This window comes from Gadus macrocephalus, chromosome 6 (genome assembly GCF_031168955.1).
Source record: "Gadus macrocephalus chromosome 6, ASM3116895v1".
NCBI classification, from domain to species: Eukaryota; Metazoa; Chordata; class Actinopteri; order Gadiformes; family Gadidae; genus Gadus; species Gadus macrocephalus.
This window is the reverse complement of record NC_082387.1, coordinates 17808930-17828476: the sequence shown is the minus strand read 5'-3', so window position 1 is coordinate 17828476 and position 19547 is coordinate 17808930. Positions and strand designations below refer to the sequence as shown.

The 19547-nt window shown below is 40.4% G+C and overlaps 1 protein-coding gene across 1 annotated transcript in view; it reads right to left on the bottom strand.

The window, feature by feature from the left end:
• The window catches only part of pde4d (phosphodiesterase 4D, cAMP-specific), a 98847-nt gene that overhangs the window by 69439 nt on the left and 9861 nt on the right, over positions 1-19547 (bottom strand). The gene's annotated exons all lie outside the window — the stretch shown is intronic.

Below are 19547 nucleotides of genomic sequence, written 5' to 3'. Positions count from 1 at the left end.
GCGTGTTCAGCGTAAAAAGACTCCTCGACGGAATTGCCCCTTGAACAGTGTTCATAGGTCCTCCTTCTCACCTCCTCCTCCCCACCCTCCCTTGCTCGGTCCTCCGTTCTCCCTACCAACTACCCCCCACTGCCCATCTCCCAAGCACACACAAACATACAACCCCCCCACCCTTTATCTTAGTGCAGCACTACACCGCGGCTCTCCTTATGAAGCCCAGTGCCTGAGGAGAGAAAAAGAGAGAGAAGAGGCTGATGGATATTTGAGTGTGTAAAGCAGGCATGGCTCACGAGGAGCAAGAAACAAGAATTTGGAAGCAAGCGTGACAGAGTGTAATGTCATGTTTGCATGATGCGTTTGTGTGTGTGTGTGTGTGTATTCGAAAGCTTACAATTGTTATTGGGTAACCCAGAGTCCACACCGAACACACACAAACACACACACACACACACACACACCCATACACACATGCCTACAGTGTCCCGGAGAGCAGTGCAACATAATGGGTGTGCCTCAGAGCAGTATGGAACAGAGGGGCTTCTGCATTCAGTGTGTGGTCAAGAGGAAAGAGACTGCAGGAAGTAGGACAGCCGCACAGACAATCAGGGAGACCATTTGCTCTTCATCCATTTTTGAGAAGCTCCATAAATATTTCAATCCATCATGCAATAAGGTTCCCCCCTCTTCCATCTCTACTCTGCCCAGCAACCTTTCATTTTTTACAGAATACAGAGGTTGCCATTTTCTGACTGGATATTCCTCAGGCTTTTGATATCAGAACAACCCCTTTAAGAACGGTTTAAATGGGAAGGTGGCAGCAATACAAGATGGCAGTAAAAAAGATAGGTGGTCTGATAAGGTGTCTGAGGAAGGCGAAAAAAAATATAGCAACCAGTAGTCATCTCTCAACATTTCCCTTATTATTGCCTTGAATTTGTATTTGCCAGAAAAATGCATTCCCTGAACCAATCAGGAAAGGAATGTGCTGATTGGTCAGAAATGAGCCGGCAGCGGTCTTTAATCTAAAATGTCCCACAGACGCAGTCAACCGGAGAATATTCTCATAGAGCATTTCATGCACTATTAGAAGACTGATGGCTATGGAATTTCTAACAAATTACTCTCAAATTATACCTCTTTAATCTAACCTACAGCACCTTTGAATGTGCCACAGTCACTCAATTGAAATCATTTTTACTACATGTTTAACGTTCATCTGTTTATCCAGGCAACTCTAAAATCAGTTTTCCAAAATTAGACTTAGCTACCCTGTCTCACTACCCTGTCTCACAGACTACGACAGTTACCGTCAAGGAAGAGACTCATCACACCCACGATAAAAAAAAAATGACCAAGGAAAAAGCTTTTGTTTGAAATTCCCAGATCAACAGGAACTGTAACTCTACCTCCAACTACAGGCCAAGTCAACAACCGCCTGTTTTTGCGAGAGGAAATGAATGAGCCGGCTCCCAGGGGCCCGACCGATATTGATTTTTGAGTGCCGATGCCGATGCCGATTATTTTCAGAGAAAAATTACGATTACGATTTAATCGGCCGATTAAAAAAAAATAAAACGTAGTTTTTGATACCTTAAATATACTTTAAACACTTTTGACGAATATGTGAATTGAATGCAAAATCTTTGAGTGTTTTAGAATACATTTACAGTAAAAAATGAGTGTAATGTAAAATGTAAAATAAATAAATAACTCCCAATGTGCTGCGCTCGTGAGCAGTGACTAACACGTGCGTGCTGAGCAGTATGGTCTCACCGTTAGAGTCTACAGTATAACAAATTAACATGGCCTGGGACCTAAAGAAAAACAGGCACAACATGCTCAAACAACGCGTCTTGTGTACATTGGTGAGGTGAGCGCGCAGCTGCCTGAGCGAGCGTGCTTTCATGTTGTACGGTAAAATTCAATCCCCTCTTTTTTACTCCAGCTAAAGTTGTTAGTTAGCAAGGCGAGTAGGAGCGCAATCTGCAGGATACTAATCGCAATAACATTTATAAAAAAAATTAAAAAAAATCGGTTGTAATCGGCGTCTTTTTGGCCGATGACGATTATTTTCAAAAAGGCTATAATCGGCCGATTAAATCAGCAGGCCGATAAATCGGTCGGGCCCTTTACATCTCAATGATCAGTCATTAGGACCCACCGGCCTCGGCTGCACTTTGTCATTGTTCTGCTGGCATATGAGAGAGATCGGCCCCCCTGAAGAGCATGCTGCCTTAGAGGGACCTGAACCACAACGGCAATTAATATGCAGCTGCAAATTTACATCAGAAGAACATCATTCAAATTTGAACGCGTTTAAACACAGAGGCCTCAAAGAAGGGTGAACAGAGCGACGGAGAACCATTAGCCTTCATTGGACAGCGTGTAATTTATCATCACCTTGCAAGTGTCACAGGAGGCATACGAAAAGGCTGCCGAATGGCCTTCTTCAAATACAGACAGGTTTGCCTCGCGAAAACCCATTTTCCCCCTGCTTCCACAACCATTTACTTGTTTTCTATATTCCTTAAATTTACTCTCTAGTCTCAACCCTAAACCAGGATGAAAGCCTTTTTTTCTATTTTTATGCCTTTCAGTTGGAGCCCCAGCCAGCCTCGGCTGCCGCGCTGGAAGACCTATTTTTGCGCTACACCTCTGTTACTAGGGGCAACCATGAGATGGAGAGACACAAGTGGACCTATTGAGCATTAAAAGATGCAAAAGAAAGGAAGTAAGCAAATAGAGAGAGTGTGTGTGTGTGTGTGTGTGTGTGTGTGTGTGTGTGTGTGTGTGTGTGTGTGTGTGTGTGTGTGTGTGTGTGTGTGTGTGTGTGTGTGTGTGTGTGTGTGTGTGTGTGTGTGTGTGCGCGCCAAACGCTTTGCAGCTAATGAACCGCTTTTGAACAACAATACCTTAACTTAGCCAAACATCTGTGTGTCCTATCTATTCATTATGTAGCGGGGGTCAAGACATATACCCGGTCTGAGTCATCATAACCTGATATCACCGGCTACTCAACTGGTACCATCAACCTCCAGTATTTCACATCCTTAAAGACGTACTATGTATGGGTTGTAGGGGGTTGATTTTAGGCCCATTATGGACCTTCTTAATTTACGGAAACACATAATCAGATACAGACATAGGAAGGGGTGAGAAGAGGAAGGAAGGACGAAAGGAAGGTAAGACATTTTGTATTTACAACCTGCTGTGTTGTAGCAAGGCAGTTAGCAAGTAAGCATTGTCCGAACGTGTGTCTCCCTCAAGTGGACGTCTTTTAATAGTGCATGATAACAGAATATTTGGATAATGCATGGTGGACAAATATCACTGCAAAGCATGATTACATAATAAATCTCACGTTGTTAAACAAAATAATCAATCAAACTAGTACAGTGGTGAATAATAACAAAAACAAAATTGTATTTGGTCTCATATTGTGCTAGGATATAATAATAATAATAATAATAATAATAATACATTTTATTTATAATGCACTTTATATTCAAGAATCTCAAAGTGCTTCAGAGAAAAAAAAAAAAAAAAAAACGATTAAAAGGGGAACCTCAAAGAAAGTTTAGCTAAATGCTCTTTTAAAGAGATGGGTTTTGAGGTTCCGTTTAAAAAGAGCTGTAGTCTGTGGAGCCCTCAGGTGGTCAGGGAGGTGTATATAAATATGTTAATCTTTATGCATGCATTTTATTCAGAACGTCAAACTTATTTTGTCATGATTCAATATTTCTCAGCATATTCCTCATTAGTTATGTAGCAACAGAGACAAATACTTGTTGCATATTAGACAATGTGCACAAGCCTTCTAAATTATAAATGCACACACCAAATTAAATTTAAATGGACATATTACTTAAGTATTAACACACTGTCAGAGACACAAACGATAAGGTTAATGACTTACACAGGAAAATATCCAGTAAAAAAGTCCTGTAGACCTAATATCCAGTAAAAAAGTCCTGTAGACCTAGAACCAATAGGGGGCAGCATTTATTAGTGAATACTTTTCTGAAGTCACTAGTGCTCTGTGAAGAGTAGGGAATAGAGAACTGATTATTGTTTAAGACCTCATAATAACCACTGGGGAGGAAGACGACAGCCATAACATTCAAAACAAAAGTCAGTATTCTGTGAATAGCTTTTAGGGTTTTTTGCTTCTCCAATCTGACTTTTACTTCTATTCGAACTCATCTCGGCCTCAGGCATTGTTAACTGTGTCAGAACAACACAACGTGACTGAGAACGCTGTTAATCAGAGTCAGAGTCGGTCAGAGCCACTCCACTCTTCTGACGGGAAAACATGGAAAAATTATCCAATTGAAAAACCACTGGATATTGATCATCAGCAAACTATTCTGCGGTTGGTATTTTCTTTGGTGATTGGAGCACCAATAAGAGGTTTACAAAACGGGTGGAAACCACTCTGGATGAAGCACCAACCACATTCACAAGATAAGAGACATGATAAAAGGCGTTGCAAAGAGACAGCAGTACCGTTTGGCTGTCCTCAAGTGAGTCATGGCTAGGTCTTATTGCTGAACATACAGTGTAAACATTCACCTCGTCACAGAGCGGGAGGTGATTGCAAGCGGTAAGATCGAACGCTCCACATTTCATTACAAATAAAAACATGGATATCCCCATTAGACCTTGCTGCCAAAAAAGCTAAGTTGAATAATGAAATATCTTTCCATATCTTTCTGCGACCGTAAAAATCCCTCTTGTGCACGACATACACACACAGCGTTTCATTTTCTCGCTACTCTTTTCATCGCCCACATTCTCCTCAACAGCTGTTCCACATTTTATATTTGTGCCTTCCCAGGCGGTGAGGGAACCCATCTAACCTGCCCTGCTGGGGGACCCTCAGCCAGGCTGGCGGGGGGAGCTTTAGCCAGAGAACTGGCACAGGGACCAGTGTCCAGACACAGATGTCCAATTACCTCCCCCCACCTGATTGGAAAGGTTAACGTGTCAGTGCTCTACCAGAATATGCATGGGAACGAAGGAACGATGGCAGGCACATACACACACTAGAGATGAAGTCAACCCATGATCACCACTTGCATGGGCGGACACACAATCACATACACACACACACACACACACACACACACACAAAACACACAACTGCGCATGTGCATGTGCAAAACACTCAACCACGTAGGCCTATGTACAAGCAAAGACGTGCAAACACATAGGCACACATACAAACAAGGAGACATGCACACAGGACACAGAGACACCAACACACATGTAAATCACTAATAAACAAACACACTTAAACCACACACCACAAACAAAGGCACAAATACAAATAGGCGCAACATACACACAGGTCTATGAATAACATTAGCCTCTTGAGATGGTGATGTGATAGATCTGGGCTGATACATAGTGCTGAGTTTCAAAGTTAGGAAAAGGGCCTGGCATATCTCCCAGCAGGTCTCGTTGAGAGAGAGAGAGAGAGAGAGAGAGAGAGAGAGAGAGAGAGAGAGAGAGAGAGAGAGAGAGAGAGAGAGAGAGAGAGAGAGAGAGAGAGAGAGAGAGAGAGAGAGAGAGAGAGAGAGAGAGAGAGACTGAGAAACAGCGACCCAGTAAGGTTATTCTCCGGTGCATTCAGAGAATCACTATCTCTCTGGACATCACGGGCGCTGGCCCGGTTGGAACCCTTATTCATCCGGCAGCTAGAGTCAGACCTATCCAATTAGTTAAATCCTCTCCCCAAAACATTGATGTTTACGGTGCAACCAAAGAATCAAAGCTACTTTTGTAATTAAGCCAGGACACATCTTATAAGATGTGCTCGATAGGCAATATGTGCCAAAAGTATTCTCAAGGAATCACAGATTCGACACTCAAAGGATTGATATGTAGTGACTTTGTAATCAATGAGTTGTTTACACACTTTGATCAAAATTAAGTTATAATGTATTGAAATAAAAAGAACACAATCACAAATAGTTTTGTATTTGTTGACAGTGTATTGTGCAAGTTTGCGGGTCCTTCTACAGATCTTTTCAAAACAATTCACAGATTTACCCATATTTTCTGTGACTAGAGATACATTACCAACCTACATGGTCATAAATCTTATGGTACAACATCAATTACTTTTTTTTAGCTGCAAAAATTCTGAATTCACTTACAATAACTTACAAATGTATGTATGTATGCTAATGTATGCAATCATTAATTCCATCTTTATTCTCAGACATAAAGAATAAAGAAACTTTTCCAACCTTGATCTTATTGTACTCTGAATTTCTGCAATTCTATATAATTAATTCATGGTCCTGCGGTGATACAGTGCTAGCTGCCATGTTAGCGCATTTATTATCATAGGCTTGTGCCTCTCCCTCGAGTACATCCCACTGATTGGCTGACGTCAGATCACATTCTCTAGCCTCAAATGACCGCAGCGGACAGTAAACACAACCTGAGATAATATCAGTGAGAGAACTACAAATAATTGCAGCAAAGCATTCAACAAACGCTTATAGCGAGAGACATATCTTGATACGGTATTGTAAACGGACACAGTCACAATTGTATACAATCTTGATATTCAGTTCCATCGGAAAACGCCCAACCCCAATGCCAGCGGTTGGATCTCTGCTGGGGGTCGAGTGAGAGAGTGTGTGTGTGTGTGTGTGTGTGTGTGTGTGTGTGTGTGTGTGTGTATGTGTATGTGTGTGTGTGTGTGTGTATGTGTGTGTGTGTGTGTGTGTGTGTGTGTGTGTGTGTGCGCGCGTGTGTGTGTGTGTGTATGTATGTGTATCAGTATGAGGCGAGCACAAGGGGAAATTGACTGAGGGCTCTGTGGGATTTTTTCTCTTGGTGAAACGCTTCCATTTATTTCAGACAGTATGGCAATAGGTTAATTTATCCCATGTCCCTCTGGCACTTACCCAGTAATCCGTTATTAGGGGAAGTAAAGGAGAAGCGATAAAACTGAGGGATGGAGGGATAGAGGGGGAGAGGGATGGAAGGGTAGAGGGGTAGAGAGATGGAGGGATGGAGGGGTAGGAAGATGGAGGGGTAGAGGGATGGAGTGATGGAGGTAAAAGGAGAAGACCGGAGACAATAACACTGCCTTTTGATATGCTTTGTGGACATCCATGAGTGTCTCAGGAGCACAAGCACAAGCCCTCTAGTTTCTGTGAAAGGTTAAGGATGGTTCACAGTGCATATGGGAGTGAAAGTGCAGCCCTCCAGTGGTACATATACTTGTCATTTGAATTATATACTTGCACCCTTTCAACAATTCCAAGTACTTTACACAAGAGAATGCGGTGAATAGGTGAAAGTGGATAGGAGGATTGGATTAACAGCAAAAATGGGTAGAAAAAACAGCAAAACTGGTATTCAAATTGTCCACCACTGCAGGAATAACTGGCAACTGGCAACTGTTGCCACGTTACTAGTATATTACGGGTTAAATGTCAAAAGTGCCCTTACCTGGAGTAGGTCAGGATTTGATTGGAGGGCAGGTGAAGAGCCCACGGAAACAGAGGATGGCGACGTATGAAGGGAGACGAGAAAAATAAAGAAAATGTAAAAGAAAATGTTAATATCATTGACATTCTTTAGACATTCTATCCCAATTCCTGCAAAAAAAGATGTAGTAGTTATTCTCTTGCTTGACCGCAATATAGCATCTAGGATGGATTACACTTCCTTGGGTCCCCGGATGTTAACACTGAATTTCTTACATTGAATTTTGCATGTGACTTTGGCATGTTGAATTTGGGGAAGATGAAAATATTTAAGTTTAAATTTAAAATTGTGAAATTTTTAACATTGAAAAATAAAGGTCAAAATGATTTGTTGAAAAATGTAAAGAGTTATATTCAGAGGCAAAAAATTCAGACACGTTATTTCAATGCATAAATATTCAGTGCTTCGAATTCAATGGCTTTTTATTTTCAAAATCAGATGGCACAGATTTAATTCCATACCTATTTCAACTCCATATTCGAGGTACCGAATATGGAAATCGAGGTGCCAGAATTAATTTCAAAGTAAATAAATGTATTCACAATCAAAAGAAATGACTACACAGAACTGTGTGTAAGAGTTGTAAGAGTATCATGTGACGCTTCATAAAAAAAAAAAAGTGACAAACCTACTAGAGAAATTGTAGTTGACTTTTGTCTGCAGATATTGGTTAATCTAACTGTTAGTCAGCCGCTGTATGACAGAAAAAAAAGCTTTGTGAAAACAAGTAACCAGAGGTCTTAGCCCCAGCCAAAATTTTCCGCCAATTGTAATGTGTGTTATTATCATTACACGAACCAGGTAGTATAATTATGTTTTTCTGACTTCCCATGCGACTCTTATGCCTTTATGCCCAACGTTCCTAATTTGAGCGTTTTCTTGCACATAGTGCAGCGTTGTTCTCAAACAGGGGGAGATAGATCTTGTTGAAGTTGCATTTACCAATAGTAGACTTAATTAACGTTGACAGAAACAAGTAGCTGTCATTTGACGAGAGGAGATGACAATAGCCCCAGCGACACACTAGCTGGTCGGGTTTCAATAAAATTCTACCGGGTTGCACAGTTTGCATTAGTAGTTTTTGGTTCCATAAACCAATTTTCTTTTAAGACCCGCAGAAACGCTTTAATTGGAACCCTGGTGCAAACAGGTGACACACTCAAAACCACAAATCATGACGACAGGCCGGTAGAAACAGATAGAGTTGTCTTTAATAGAGGCAACAGTTCGGTACACAGTATAAATACATTTAGAAACTATATTATTAACTATATGTGTTGGAGCTATGCAGTTCTTAGATTTAATTGTAAAACATTTATTTAGTTTGTTTGCTTAATATAAAATAATATGACTTTTATGTTTATTTTCTCGTTTGTATTATAAATAAGTATTAATTTGAGTTTGTTTATGCTTTTGTTTTGAAGTTATTACTAGCCTATATATAGAGGTGGCGGGCATAGGTAAGACAGGCACTGGGAAGGGTCATGGTTTTTTACCAGCTGTACAAGAGAGACAAAGGAGTGAGGCTGCAGGTTCACACTGTTGCACATTTGTTTTGTTTGCTTGGAAGATCGGAAAATAAACCTGCAGAAATCTAAATTCACGACTGGACAGTTGACTCTTTCCCCTGCACTGGGTAAGATTCGTCGTCCCTGGTGCCTCAGTGGCGATTCTGATTACGTTGCTTTGTTTGATTTCTTAATTTTCAAGTTATTGTTTTATTGAGGACAAATCGCCACTACAATATGTATTATATATACTGTGTTAGAGTGTCATTTTGTGTCATTTTGGTTGGTGGTGTGCCCCAGGATTTTCTAAATGTAAAAAGTGTGCCGCGGCTCAAAAAACGTGGAAAATCACTGGCTTACACTAATGATTCAATGCAGTTTGAAATTTGTTTGAAATAACAAACCTCATCATCACACAAATAATGCTGCGACACTAGACACAGAGTTACTAAAACGAACTGGCAGAGAAGGAGGGAAACAAACTAAATACACTTGGATGGAAGAGGTTGTGAGGGACAGGTGAAAACAATCAATGCAACAGGGGACGATTCAAGGCAGGAAACACAGGAGCAAGGAGAGACGTTAACAAGAGGAAAAGCAAGTAATGCAAGGTAACACAGAATGAAGTAAATAAATAATACATAATTTAAGGAGCAAGACTTGACTCATCATACTGTAGTTTTGATTTTGAAGCAAAGCCCAAATAAAAGCGTGTGTTTTAACCAACTGAACTGTTTCCGAAAAAACGATGACGTGCCACTATTACACTTCCGGGGAAGAACCCTGCCATAATATCAAAAAAAATGCTTTTCATACATCATTATAACAAGACTTATTGAAATTATCCAGTTGACTTAACATTTGCAGCTGTTTGATATATTTTCTATTTTTTTTGTTGTCTTCGTTCTCTGCGAGAAGCTTTCCAATACAGTACAATTCTTAGATATTGCTTATGTAGATTGGATTATTAAAAAAAATTGCAAGCCCTGATACAAAGAGCTTTTTATCTGCTAATGTAATGTCACAACCCTTGAACAATAGATTAAATAACATGAAATAGAAATGTCTGCCTGTACGGCCGTTGGCCGATGTGCAAACAGACAAATTTAGTTTGTGTATAGCACTGCTCGACCCTGCTTTACACATGCAAATAGAACATGAATGTCACTTCAGTATAGTGCAGTCTAGATTGCCACCATAAAGACTGTTCATTCTGAACTCCATCCACCCATGCCTGTGTTTTTAATCTACTGTGCCAGTTCTAGTTAAGGAACAAGGTGAGTTTTACCGCTTGAGCTGTCCACATATAACACCTATTTATGACTCATATCCATGAGTCATAATAAATGTTTGATTAAATAGCGGAGGTATTGATGTAGCCAGTAACCTTTCAGATATAATAATTTTTGCCAACCTGCTAATGCACAGAATGTTTTCTTTTTAAAATTGTATTTATTTTGTATTTCAGGAAAATATCCATCTCAGCACTATAATAAGTGAAAAATATAACAATGAAAGCCTATTTATTCGATAGAGGGACAAATATCACGGCACTGCACCAACATGAGATCCTTCAGTCTAATTGAAAAATGTTTAGTGAAAAACTATACTGTTCTCCTAGGTATGACTGCATTCAGAATGGGACAGCGGTTCCCACTGGCTCATAGCAAAATATAATAATAAATGAAGACATTGGCAAAAGCAGTGCATTGGACTGAATGCCTTCTATGTTGCATTATGAGTGTTCAGCCATTCTGATTGCACAAGATTAAGGAAGAGCTAGGAGGAGAGGAAGAGATGAAATAATATCCATAAATCTAAATATTATAATACGACGGGGGGGCTAGCCGGTGCAGTAATTGCAATGCAAATGGCTGTCATCGTGTTGCACTTTCAGATAGCAGTGCACCGCCACCGGCTGGCTCTCTCACAGTCCCAAAAATGTCTACTTTAGCCTTCAGCGTCCATGTAGCCTCCAGACCCCTAACATTCCACCCCTTCCACCACACCCCCCACTGACGGCCTCCCCCTGCCTCCACCTTCCTCTCCCCTCCCCTGGAGTGGTTCCTAGGAAATGCTCCAATCCTAGTCTCGGTGCACTTTTATTTTTATAAACCCCTCCCGTTGCTCGGGGCTTGCTTGCCAAATTAAGAGCCCTCCCAAGGACAATCACCTCGAAAGAACACACACGCACGTGAGGCGTGTGTCAGTGCATCACAGGCAACCACACACAAAAGCATGCACACACACCAACACACAGAGGTCTCCCATGTCCCCTTAATGATCGTGTTTAGTGTGTACTATTTTCTTTGAGAAAACTTCTGATTAGAAACAGTTTGTGGGGAGAGATAGCAAACACCAAAGTCTTAAAGGAATACACCAGCCAAATAATACCTCTTATACTACAGCAGAGAATACTATAAATTGAGGCTGGTGTGGTCACTGAATGTTGAGTAACGGAAATAACGCCTCTATCCATTACAAAGTAATAAGGAGTACAAGGCCATTTCTTCTTCAGGCTGGGATGGGCGGGACGCTGTCAAACTAATTATGGTTTTCTATGGCTGTTATCGTCCCGTCTGCTCTCAATAACACACTTGAAAAACAAAATCACCCAACAAAAACACCCAACACACAATGGCTGTGCGAGGGCTGCAACGCAAGCAGACAGTGAGGGGCACAGTGACAACAAGAGGCAAGAGGAGACGTCAAAGTGTGGATCTGCCGAGATAGGAGAGGTTACGCGATGAAGCCCCCGCGAGTCATTCTCTCTCCCCTGTGATACGCCAGTCACCGACTGCAGCTCGTTATTTAAGAGTCACTTATTTAAGAGGCTCTCTGAGCTCCGTGCTGCGTTCATCTCCTTCTGGTGCACAGCTCTCAGCCATTTAGCCGTCCCACACCGCTTCAAACTGAAGCATTTCTCGACAGGATTCCACTCTGTTTTCCCCCATTAAGCCGATCAGTGCACAGATGTACAGTGTCAGGGATTTGGCAGGGTTATTATTTATTCATATGACTTCTCGATGGCTGCGTTGCTAACTAGCCTCGCTCGCACACATACCAATTGCTGGCGTTTCCTCGCTGTGGTTAGCCTTGAGCGAGGCATTAGCAACATAAACAACTCTTAATCAAATATAATTAATCAAGAGAAAAAAATCCTCCAAGGCTTTTCCAGTAGACTCGAAAACAGCATTAAATGCAGTGTTAGCGACTGCGTTAACATTTTCACAGTAGGAGAGCATTTAAACCTACATTCTGAATCATGGCAATGCTATTAGGTGTCTCAACAAATAGGCTCCTATTTAAGGCTGCTGTTTGTCTCAAAAACTTTAAATAGGAATTAGAAAAATATGCTACATGCAAAAAAAAAGTATTCTTATGATCAGATTAAATCCACAGTGAGGCTTAAATGCTGGTAATTGGCAACAGCCAATACAGGGTTATAAGGTGTGAATGATAGATTTGAGCTAGCACCTTACAACCAAACTTGGCGTTGTGAATTTGTGATGAATTCTTCGATTATTCTGGTTAAAAGCTTACTTTTACTTACAATGCACAATAAACACATGTGCATTGAAGGTGCAGTGTGTTGTATCGACTGGAATCTAACTACTACTAACTACTGGCTACTATCTGGAGTAGTCGGCTGACTGATAAGGCAAGAGGGACGGTTGTAGCAAGCTGATCTTTTGGCTCCTCATGATAGATAAGCTAAATATTAAAATAAATTGTTGATATTCTGTAATGTTGACCGGGTGACAGACTAGCCGTGTCACCTTGCTATTAGCTGCTTGGCTAGGTGGCTAACCAGGTGCAGTGCTAATGGTTTCTGGGTGGTTTTAATGCGGTTGAATGGATGGCTGGATAACAGTGTGGTCCTGGGTAACAGAGTGGTGTCCTTTTTACATGCTGCCGAGCGGGGAGCATACCTTCTGTTACCAAGAGGACAAACACACACACACACACACACACAGGTGTGCAGGAGAACATGCACACACACACACACACACACACACACACACACACACACACACACACGACCATGAACACACACACAAAACCGTACATGAACATGAACACACATGAACATGTAAACACACACACACACACACACACACACACACACACACACACACACACACACACACACACACACACACACACACACACACACACACACACACACACACACACACACACACACACACACTTCCTTAACTGCTCTCTTGGGTATACATCTGCTCCCCGGGGGATTAATAATGACTGTCACAGATACCTTGCAGCAGGATACATTTACCTCCTTACCACCTTAATCAGACATCTTTTACATGCAGAAATTTCTCCAATCATCAAATACATTATGAAGGAAGACTATACTTTAAGATTAGGACTATGGATGTTAACAATAACTTCTTTTTTTAAACAACAATATAAGTTTTGACCGATAGAGACATTTGAGGACATTAAAACAAAGGGTTGGCCCTAAATATTTGTATGATCTAAGTATCCTTCATAAGTTTTGTATTCAACCATTATAACTTTTGTTGTAGTTTAGTAATTCTTCATTGTTTTGTTACTTTGCCTTTAAGATCGCAGTGGTGTTTAATCAGTGAGGTGGATGGATATTGAATGGATATTCTGACTTCCTAATTCCTTCTCGGAAAAATCTAATAAAACGGCGCATCAGCACAACTCGGGGATCCTAGTCGGAATCCAAGGTATCAGTTCTAAACCCCCAGTTCAAGCCTTCATGTCTTTTAACAACCATTTCGAGTCAATTTAACCAATTAGAAATCTGTCAAAATTTGTTGTCCCTGGGAGCACTTTAAACTAACCTATTGCCTGTTAGCTTGCAATATGCAAAAAAAACATGTGCTTTCATAGCTGATAATATGGTTGAAATAAAAGCCTTCGTAATAATCTGTTTTATTTAAACATGCACACAGGTTTCACATGGCCATCGCCAAAGGACGTAACTCAGACAATGCTGGATTTAAATTTGGAGGCACACACCTCCAATGCTGTGGAGGTGTGTGCTTTATGGCTGATTTAATCCAGTGCAATCAAACTGACTCGGGCCAGGTGAGGCTGGGTCACATTGAAGCTGGATCACATTTATTCTATAGGTAAAGGTTAATGACCTTTAAAAGAGTGTCGGTTATCAGCCACAAAAAAAAGTCAGAATTAGCATTCCTTACCAAGACAATTTCAGAACCAAAACAGGTCTCATTATTTAATTTTTTTGGCAGAGGAGACAATGTGAGTAACGCGATGTTGCATTGTTAAAGAGCACCTATTATGCTTTTTCGACTTTTATGACCTATAAACGTTTAATGTGACTAAGGCCTAAAATTCATATGATTGGACTTTACACTTTTTAAGGACCCGCAGAAACGCTTTCATTGTAACGCTGGTATAATGATTTATAGTCATGTTTAACCATACTAAAACGTCAAATAATGACGTACATGCATTTAGACGTATTCCCTGCTGACCGTCTGGGTTGGCTGTGCAGAGCGCTAAACACTGGGGACGCCGGTCGCGATTCACTTGTTCAAATTTCCGGGATTTATCTACGTAGAACAATCCGGACTTTCCATGTATGGTAATGGTGCAACATGCTCTTCCGGAAGGTAACCAATCACAACGGAGTGGGGTTGGCAGGAGGGGGGCGAGGGGGCAGAGAATGACGAAGCCGAGTGACGAAACAGAGAATGCTGAAAGCGCCCAGATGAGAGCAAGTTTCCTGAAAATCTACATAGTTTTTTGTGCTGTGATTCATGTCAGGTTGCTCTATAGGAGTCATTAATAAGAAATTAAGACCAGAAAAGTAGTATAATAGGAGATTCTTAAAGAATAAATTGGATATACTATAAGCAGGCCCAGGGACAATCAAGGGCAAGAATTGATTTGTGTTGTAAAATACATCGGGATAATTTACAGCTTGGCCGATGCAGGATTAATAGAAATGACCCCTGGAGAAAGGACTAGTCAAACCCTATAGGGAATAACCTCAACTGACATCAATATCTTCTCCTCTTGAAAAGTTGTGCATGTGCTACAATGGCACAGTGTGTGTGTGTGTGTGTGTGTGTGTGTGTGTGTGTGTGTGTGTGTGTGTGTGTGTGTGTGTGTGTGTGTGTGTGTGTGTGTGTGTGTGTGTGTGTGTGTGTGTGTGTGTGTGTGTGTGTGAGAGATGTCTACACAGTATAGGTCATGGAAGTTTTTCCCTCCCCTGTGGGCCCTCTGTTAGCAACCAAAGATGTTCTGTTTCTTTGAGTCCTTGAGTCCCTCTGCCATCGCAATGCTGTTTATATAATGTCCTCTCTGTCAGATACTGCTACCCCAAACCCCACATTCACATCGACTCAAGATCATTGTTACCGCAACATTTCTATGAGTCTGGTTTTCCATTGTGTTCAGTATGTATGCACAATACATTAATGAATTTGTTACTTTGTGTTTTTCTTTAAATACAATTGATTTATTCCAAGTTGCATGCATGGGTTGAGAGGATCTTCCCTATCTTGGCCTCTTTTACATAATGTATTTTTCTCACTTCAGTGTCAGAAGACAGATGCCTCATTAGGATCTGTATCTTCAAGCATACTAAATATCACAAGTCTATTATCATTGCCTTATTTCTGTGTCCCTTCCATCTAAACAGTTCTTTATTTTTCAAAACCAACCGCACGTATTGCAAACCAGATATTTTCAAATAATTTGATATTGATGTTAATTTCCCCAACTGCTTCCCTAGAAAAGCAGTTGGTCTATGACGCAGAAGTCTTCTGAATCGTAGTAGGTTGCCAGATTTTCATGAAATGCCCCAGGAATGAAGCCTGAGAACTAGTGCATCCTGTCCGATCATGTTTGATCGGACAGGATGCACATACAATACACATTTGAAAATTGGTCTGATTATTGTCAGGCTACTTGAAATCCTCTTACTTTATAAACAAAGCGTACATAGCCTGCCCTGAACATAGCTCCGCCTCCTGGCTTTTATTCCACCAATCACAGAACATTGAGCTGAACAAGACATCTGAAAACAGCATTCACCCCTCATTGAAGTCACTGTGTTTTTTGTTTGCTATAATCCAAAGTAGTCAAGGGGGGTACACTGATTATTTAGAAAAACTTTTAAGACACGTTTGACTTAAAAACACAGAACAATCTCAATGTAGCGCTTTACCAATTGTGCACCTGAGTATGTCGTAAGAATATGATATACAAATATATGAATATGTGTTTAAGGAATATAAGCTAGCAAAACATGAAGAAATGTAAACACTCTGGTGCACATGGGGCAAAGCAGGACATTGGAAATATCCGGTGTTACACATTAATGACGTTCAAACCTACCTACCCGCCTGGACATTTCTTTTATCATATCTGCCACTGAATGTCCAATGAATTGAGAAATAATAAGCAGGAGTTGGAGATGCCTTCAGACGTGCGCTCAGGTTTCGAGTCATCCGTGTCAAGTCATGAATACCAAAGTCATGACTTGGTATTCATGACTTTATGTAATGTCTTTATCAATTTTGGTCAAGCTAGTCTCAACCCTTTAAATTTGCGACTCAAGTCTGACTTGAGTAAAGTCATGAGAATCGAGTCCCAGACCGCTGGTATTATCCGTTCCTGAGACTGCTAACAGGAAGAGTGTGAGAACTGGGGGGTTGGGAGGTGTCACTTCTGGTTCATGTGGGATAAATTGTGTTTTTGTTTTCAACTCCAGCAGCAGCCTATTCAAACGTGGATGAGAGTCAAGTAATGTGGTTCCTTGATAGAATTATCAATTGTTTTTTTCTAATTTATTCTGTAAAATGTAAGAACATGATTTGTAAGTATATTAGAGATTATTGTTACAAATTAAAGAGGTGTTCTCTCTAAAGCCGTTTTGTGTATGTAGATATAATGGGCTCATTCTTATGTAGAAAAAAATATAAGTCCTTCAATTCCACACACCTCACCTGTAATGGCAGACAGAATGGCACAAATATTGAATTGGTTTGTGAAAAAGAGAGAACGTATTATACACTCTATGGCCTTATGTCTTTTAAAAAACAAAATGTCCATCCCCCATCCACAGCTACCCCAAGCCTACACAGCTGCCTCTTGTGACAACAACATTTAACTAAAAATTCCCAGGGGGCCTTTTATTTAATAAAAAATGATAAATCGGCACTACAACGGATCGAAAGCAATGACAATCTGTTACAAAACAATGATAGCCAATGACAGTGAGGGTTGCCAGATGCATCAGTGCCAACAAAAACAGAGAAGAGCGAAAAGAAGCACAGCTGACGTTGTCAAAAGGATGGCATCTCTTTGAAACACAACTACTCTGTCCTTGACGAAAAGTATGTTTACAATTAAGACAATCACTCCTAATCATGGTTAGAAAGAAAAGTGGTTAAAATCGCTGGACTGGAAAAATTGGTCAAAAGAGATAATACATCGTTGCCCATTTTTGCAATACTGCTGCTAATAATATTAGTTTGGTAACGGTTTCAACAGGCATTACCAAGCGGGACTGTAAACAAACTCACAAATTGATTTTGAAATGACCTGCGGCTGTGTCTTGTTATTAAGCTTTATTGTTTTTAATATTGAAGAAAATCCAAATACTGTAGATTCAGCCAGAGATGTTTCAGCCAATCGAATACAGGTGTGAAATTATGTCAAATAAATGTTGTTGCTCATATTATTTTTTCACTTAATAAGTCGGCTATGGTAACCCTAACTAAATGCAATTATGAATCATGACAACAACTTAGATTTCTTTATTTATAGCAATCCTGTTGTAATGTCTTTTATCTGGATTGGTATTGTCAAGTGACTGCCGCAACCCAGATGCACGATTGACCGGGCACGTTTTTGTACAATCTTTCTATGATTTGTTTTCAGAGGCCAAACGCAATAATGTAATGTCAATGTTTCTCTGCCTCGGTTATAACTGTAGTCTATGGGGAAAACGATTTGTTCAATTGAATTTTAAACTCCATCCATATTTTCTGGAAGCAAAAGACACGTAGTGGGGTTTTGTTGTGTGTTTCCGCCACAACACTTAGGAGGACCAAAGATGCTGCATTATCTGGCTAGCTCTCTCATTAGCCGATTCCAATCATAGCAAACATCTGCAGTGGACAGCACTTCCATTACCCACACCAGATGGTACAGGCTAAATGTGTCCCTCTGAGACCCCTTTGAAATACTCAAATATGTTGAGCATTGGCTGGAAAAACTGGCCAAGCAATGGGCCAATGCAATCGGTGCTGTTGCTTTGATTCTCAACTTGCAATTGTGAATCTTAATATCGTATCATTGCTATCTGACAGTTTATTGCATTGACTAATCTGAAAGGTGAATGAAAAATACAGAAATCCCTTAATATTCAACAGTTCTGGAGTAAACATTTTTAACAAGCTACCTCCACGTTCCAACCATATGTGGCCTGTCATTCACAGACTTGCAACAACATCGCTGCCCTTTTATTTCAATGGAACATTTCAATCGATGTTTCTTTCACACAAAAAAAAACATTTTCTAAGATCTTGCCAGCTTGACAGGAGGTCGTCAGGTGTTTTTTTTTTAATGGCGGGTGTTACCCTTTTATTTCAGCTGGGTTTTGCTGTCATGCCAAGAGTCTCTAGCTGTTTCTGCTCACAACAGGGATCCAATCAGAATCAAGGTGGAGAATCTCTGTGGTAAACGGAAGCAGCAGAGAATGACAAGAGGTCTCACAGTGCTGTCAGTGAAAATCAGTGTATCACTCCTGAGACACACTGATCAATAAATGTTGTCCCATGGCGCTTATTTATTTTTCATACATCGCCATCTACTTAGCCGTCCAAATAAATGAGGAGACATCTGTCATTACATTTCGAGAATATTGACAAATGTCCATTGAGTTATGGCTTCAAAGCTTGAAGAGCCACTCAACCCAAAACCAAACATGGTTTTAAACATGGTAATTTGTCTTATATGACCGGAAACATTGTAATCTATACCTTTTTGGTTTGTGTGGATGGTGAATCTCTGTCTGAGCAGTGATTTACTTAATGTCCGCGTCCGAGTGAGAGTTTGGCTTCCTGAATATCTATAGTATAATTCTACTGTGTGTAGCAGATTTTAGATGCTGCATTGCTTATTTTAACACTCATAACAATTACACAACAACGGTACTAACCATGTCGTAACCATGGGTATAACACACCGCCCTCTTTTAACTCTCTGCCCAATATTTTTCTTTTTTAAATCCATTAGTGCTTAAATTCAATCGGAATCAGTGCATGGGCTCACTGGCTATTGAAATGCAGATTTCCTCACCAGTTTCCACTAGCCAGTGAGGTTATTTATTAGTCAGTAGGCCTATTAATACTTTAGCTTATCTTCTATCCAAACTGAGGAATAATGTAATATGTGCAATAGTATGGAAAGATATCAGATTTCATATAAACTCAATCACATACATCTTTTATTTACAATAAAATCACAAAAGCGAAGCCCAGCCCAGCT